This window comes from Parasteatoda tepidariorum, chromosome 10 (assembly GCF_043381705.1).
Source record: "Parasteatoda tepidariorum isolate YZ-2023 chromosome 10, CAS_Ptep_4.0, whole genome shotgun sequence".
Taxonomy (NCBI): Eukaryota; Metazoa; Arthropoda; class Arachnida; order Araneae; family Theridiidae; genus Parasteatoda; species Parasteatoda tepidariorum.
In genome coordinates, this window is record NC_092213.1 from 71,324,979 (window position 1) to 71,331,906 (window position 6,928).

The following is a 6,928-nucleotide window of genomic DNA, read 5'->3' on the forward strand; positions in this document are numbered from 1 at the left end:
GTATAGTTTGTCTAAGCTGTGAACTCCTCCCGCCACAAAGTCTGGTGGTATGGAAAGTTGGACGGCTCATTTTAGGGAGGGTAGCTTCATGCTAGGAACAACACACTATACCGAAGAAAGAGATTCTTTTTTTTCTCTCCGACCCGAGCCGAAACAGTGACCACACACCCCTACTTGAAATAGTCATACCTCGTTACCATAGTCACCGCCACAGGTCCAGAAGAATGTCTAGGGGAGTTTTTATTTTAGACAAACTATACACCTTACTTCGTAATCGGTGTTAGTGTCCTTTGAATAATGACAGTAAATCGTAAGTCTGAAAGGTCGTGTGAGAGAATAGCCGAGTTTAAATTTATATTCAAGATCTATTTGCAAAATCTAGGTACAAAACTAGGTGTGATTTACTTCTCGGGTCATGGAGCTAGTTTGCAATCCAACAATCTTTAACAGTTTTTTTTATTTTCAAAAATTTTAATCTTGGTTGTAATTGGTACCATTTATAATGCCAGCTTTTATTTCTTTTAAAAATTGTTACCAGAATTAACTCTATGTATAGAATCAAGATTTTTATATTTGAAAAATACTTAACTGGCTAAAAATGTTAAACTTGATCATTTCCATTCTTTTGGAGTATGGGTACTATTTTGTTTTAGGTCGTTGAACTGCCGACCCAATTTTTGGGGTTACGACTACAAATGTTCAACTACGTAGCCTCGTAATTTTGAGCCCAATCCAGAAGACAAGGAAACTCCTGGATCAAATATTGGAATTTTGCCTTCGTGGAGGATTTTTGATGGAACTAACCAGCATTTGCGTTATATGGAGAGGAAGACCGCGAGAACCTTCCTCGGTTAGTCTGACGGCGAGGGGACTTTAAACCATGATTCGTCTACCACTGAGATATCTCACGTCAGCAATGCGGTTGGCGCAAGCCGGGTGCAGAATTCGTATTGATCAGCCATAGCTAGGATTCGAACCCGGTTCACCTCATTGGAAGGTGATCGTTCTATCCTTTAGAGCCATCGCTGCTCTATGAGTACTATTAAAATAAAGCATCGAAATATACTTAAGCTTCGTCTGATTTAAGTGCTGTACTAGGTTTGACACCTAGAATTGATATGTTATCAACACTGTTGTGGTATTTGAATCGCAAAATTTTTATTTGTATTTGAATTCATATAAATTTTATTTATATTCAAATTGATTTAGGCTTAAAATGTTTTTCATTGAAGAGAATATGTGAATGGTCAGAAACGAACTAGTCAAATTGTTTAAGTTCCACAATTTTGTATACGTAAAATTATATGGATATTTGAAATTAGTGTGAAGAATTCGTGATGAACTACTAAAGTATGTTACGAGTTACTGGTTCTTGGAGTAAAGCGGGTTAAGCAACACTGATTTCGAGTAAAGCAAGATTTGCATTAATTTAATATATTTATTGAACTAAATAAACTACCGTTTTATTTTAAGAAGTAAAAGTTTCACTATTAATTTATCGACGTCCTTATTTATAAAACTTTGACACTATTTCTCATAGAATTTGCGGAAACTCTTGCTGGCCGTGGATTAGGTGAGAGTTACCGCAGTATTAAAGTAAGAAGTGTTGAACTGAACAATCATTTAGGCAATTCGAATAAATAGAACCAGTTCACTTTTGTAGATTTGAATTAATTATTCGAAAAAGTTTTTTTGTGTATCGAAATATATTTAAATTATAATGAATAATTGTTTCTTAAATTTCAAACTAAATAAACAACCGTTTTATTTAAAAAGTATTTATTTTATAGAGATATAAATTTAATCTAAAGCTTAATCAGCTAAAAGTCTTTATAGCTATTAGCAACATACATTATATAATTATACGAAAGATATAATAATTATATTTATTTACTTAAAATAATTCGTTATCGATAAAAAAAATTTCTATTGTCATTAGTTAAAAGAAAAATAGTGATAGATAATAGCGATAAAAAAATTTTAAAATTTTTTGCAATACCGAATTTTTTTGAAGCATTTGATTTGAATCATGTGATTTACAATTAAGACGTTTTTGTCATGTTATCAGTCATCCAAAGATACTAGATTCGAAATGAGATCTGAATCACTTGATTCGAATCGCTGATCCGAATCACATGATTTGCATCAGTCATTTGAATAACATGATTTGAATCATTGATGGGAATCACTTGATTCAAATAGTGATCCTAATAGCATGGTTCGAATCATTGATGTGAATCACTTCATAAGATAAATTTATTCGAATCACATGATTTGAATCAGTGATTTGAATGACTTAATTCTAATCATTTGTTAAAATGGTATGATTCGAATCACTGATCAGAATCATTTGATTCGAAAAGTGATCCGAATTATATGAATTGAAACAGTGATTTGAATCTCTTGATTGATCTTAATAATTTGATTTGAATCATTCATATGAGNATTTACTTAGATTTCAGCAAAAAAGAATATTTTTAAATATATATATTTTTTTCTGTTTAAAATTAGTTTCGTTTAGTTAAAAAATCATAATAAGAAAATCTGCTTTTTAAATACTAATTAAGAAATCAGCTTACAACTAGTATCTTAAAATAATAATTATGAGAAATGCTCTAAAAAATCGTGCTCTTTTCCGTATTCTGTACAAAATTTTAGTACAATTCTTGGTTTTTAAAAAAAAATCGGTGTTTTGCTTTCTTAAACGCCAATACTGGCCACTTTCTCTCCCTTTGTTGCTACCTCATCCCCGTACTGACTTAAAGAGTAACCCAGTTTCCATGTAATCCGGTCTACCTGCCTTTCTCTCCAGTTTATAGTCAAATTGTTTAAGTTCCACAATTTTGTAAAAGTAAAATTATATAAATATTTCAAATTAGTGTGAAGAATTCGCACTAACGGCCCCAGGCGCCCAGTTATATTTCGATGATGATGATGATGAAGAATTCGTGATGAACTACTAAATTATGTTACGAGTTACTAGTTCTTGGAGTAAAGCGGGTTAAGCAACACTGATTTCGAGTAAAGCAAGATTTACATTAATTTAATATATTTATTGAACTAAATAAACTACCGCTTTATTTTAAGAAGTAAAAGTTTCAGCATTAATTTATCGACTTCCCAATCATATTCTTTGAAGCCTAATCTGTCATAGACTTTGCGGAAACTCTTGCTGGCCGTGGAATAGGTGAGAGTTTCCGTAGTATTAAAGTAAGAAGTGTTGAACTGAACAATCACTTAAGCAATTCGAATAAATAGAACCAGTTCACTTAGGTAGATTTTAATTAATTATTCGAAAAAGTTTTTTTGTATCGAAATAAATTTAAATTATAATGAATAATTGTTTCTTAAACTGATTAATGAATAATTGTTTCTTAGTATTAAAGTAAGAAGTGTAGAACCAGTTCACTTAGGTAGATTTTAATTAATTATTCGAAAAAGTTTTTTTTGTATCGAAATAAATTTAAATTATAATGAATAATTGTTTCTTACATTTCAAACTAAATAAACAACCGTTTAATTTAAAAAGTATTAATTTTGAGATATAAATTTCATCTAAAGCTAAATCAGTTAAAGCTTAATCAGCTAGAAGTCTTTATAGCTATTAGCAACATACATTATATAATTATACGAAAGATATAATAAGTATATTTATTTACTTAAAATAATTCGTTATTGATAAAAAAAAATTCCATTGTCATTAGTTAAAAGAAAAATAGTGATAGATAATAGCGATAAAAATTTTTTTCAAATTTTTTGCAATACCGAATTTTTTCGAAGCATTTGATTTGAATCATGTGATTTACAATTAAGACGTTTTTGTCATGTTATCAGTCATCCAAAGATACTAGATTCGAAATGAGATCTGAATCACTTGATTCGAATCGCTGATCCGAATCACATGATTTGAATCAGTCATTTGAATAACATGATTTGAATCATTGATGGGAATCACTTGATTCAAATAGTGATCCTAATAGCNCGAATAAATAGAGCCAGTTCACTTGGGTAGATTTGAATTAATTATTCGAAAAGGTTTTTTTGTGTAGCGAAATATATTTAAATTATAATGAATAATTGTTTCTTAAATTTCAAACTAAATAAACAACCGTTTTATTTAAAAAGTATTTATTTTATAGAGATATAAATTTAATCTAAAGCTTAATCAGCTAAAAGTCTTTATAGCTATTAGCAACATACATTATATAATTATACGAAAGATATAATAATTATATTTATTTACTTAAAATAATTCGTTATTGATAAAAAAAATTTCTATTGTCATTAGTTAAAAAAAATAGTGATAGATAATAGCGATAAAAAAAAATTTCAAATTTTTTGCAATGCCGAATTTTTTTGAAGCATTTGGTTTGAATCATGTGATTTACAATTAAGACGTTTTTGTCATGTTATCAGTCATCCAAAGATACTAGATTCGAAATGAGATCTGAATCACTTGATTCGAATCGCTGATCCGAATCACATGATTTGCATCAGTCATTTGAATAACATGATTTGAATCATTGATGGGAATCACTTGATTCAAATAGTGATCCTAATAGCATGGTTCGAATCATTGATGTGAATCACTTCATAAGATAAATTTATTCGAATCACATGATTTGAATCAGTGATTTGAATGACTTAATTCTAATCATTTGTTAAAATGGTATGATTCGAATCACTGATCAGAATCATTTGATTCGAAAAGTGATCCGAATTATATGAATTGAAACAGTGATTTGAATCTCTTGATTGATCTTAATAATTTGATTTGAATCATTCATATGAGCCACTTCAATCGAATTGTAATCCAAATCTTATGATTCGAATTGTGATCCAAATTGCTTGATTCGAATCAGGGATCTGTGTCACATTTTAAGAATCAGTGATTCGAATGGCATGATTCGAATCATTGATCTGAACTGCATGATTCGAATAATGATCAAAATCACATGATTCGAATAGTTATTCAAATTACGAATTCGAATTATCTGATTTGGATCAGTGATTCAAATCAAGTGATTCAGATCAGTGATTCAAATCAAGTGATTCAGATCAGTGATTCGTATCAAGTAATTTAAATCACTGACTCAAATCACATGATTTGAATAACTGTTTCTTATGAAGTGATTCAGATCACTGATTCGAATCATGCTATTTGGATCACTGATTCGAATCTCATGATTCGGGTTACCGATTAGAATCAGGCGATTTGAATATCTATTCAATTCATATCAATGATTCGAATCAAGAAATTCAGATCTGTTTTCTAATCAAGTGCTTCGGATCAATGATTCAAAGCATGCGATTCTGATCAGTGATCCCAATCATGCCGTTTGGGTCAATGATTCGAATTAAGTTACTAAAATTACTGATTCAAATCTAATGAGTCGAATAACTGATTCTCATTAAGTGATTTAGATCACTGATTCGAATCACGCGATTTGGATCACTATTTGATTAATTTGATCAGGATCTATTTTCAAATCAAGTGAATTCAGATCAGTTATTCGAATCATTCCTTTTGGATCAATGATTCGAATTAAGTGATTAAAATCACTGATTCAAATCAAATGATTCGAATAACGGATTCTTATGAAGTGATTCATATCACTGATTCGAATTATGCGATTTCAATTACTATTCGAATAAAGTGAATCTGATCAATGATTCAAATCACCGAGGAGAATCATGTGATTCAGATCAGTGATTCGAATCATGTGGTTCGGAGCAGCGATTTAAATCAAGTGATTCAGATCTCCTTTCGAATCTAGTTATTTGGATCACTGTTTCGAATAACATGTCTTAAACGATTTCATTGCAAATCACGAAATTATCATATCTTTCGTATTATTATATATGCCAACTTGCTCCGCTTTGTAAATAATATTTTTCTTGTGGTGAACGAAATTAAAGATATTTTTAGTTTTGTATTTTTCATTTTAAGCAATTTTTCAACCACTACATATCAAGTATTCAAAGCATCATATGAAATGCAACTTTATTGCAGTGATCTCGTGGTGACTATTTTAAAAAGTGGGCGTAATTATCCTTACTTTTCAAGATTTACTATTTTATTCGCTACCAATTTATAACTTTGTAGAAAGCGGAGCAGTTGGCATCCATGTATATGTTGCTAATTGCCGTAAAGACTTTTAGCTGTGTTAAATTTTAAAAAACTACAAAAGAAATGTTTTTTATTTTAATTTTTATCCGAATGCATCAAATGCTGTAATTGGACAATCTTAAGTCCTTAACGATAAATACGTTAGAATGTCTCAGGTTTTACAAGAAATGTTTAACTTTATATGACATAGCATTACCGTGAAACAAAACTAACTGAAATTTAAGAAACTATTATTCATTATAATTTAAACCTATTTCGATAAGAATAACTGATTCGAATTAGTAACAAGTTTTCGCTCGGACTTTATTTGCCATTTAAAATTGTATTCTTTAAAATGCAATAATTGCACATCTTACACAAATCAAAATATTTTTGAATATTATTAAATAACAAAAAATAATAAATATTCACTGAAAGTTATATTTTTGCATGCAATTCGCGATCGCAACGAACTATAGGGGGCGTTGTTGTATGAGACGCATACCTGCGATTTCTATATGAACCTTCATTCAGTTACTCTGGAGACGTCGTTAATGTAGCGGGTAGCATTGCAACGTTCCTTCTTTAATGTGGCTTATTAAATTTAAAAAAGAAAAATGCTTGATCTTCTTTCTTGTACAACCGAAAACAAAATGGTATCTCTTTTTATTAGAGAAGGAATATCCAAAACACATCGGAAAAATATTTGTACATTAACAGAAAAAAATATGTATATTCTTATAAGAGTTAAAACCTAATGCCCGAGAAATAGTATTACTAAATTTAATGATATAACATGAAAGGCCCATTTAAACTTTA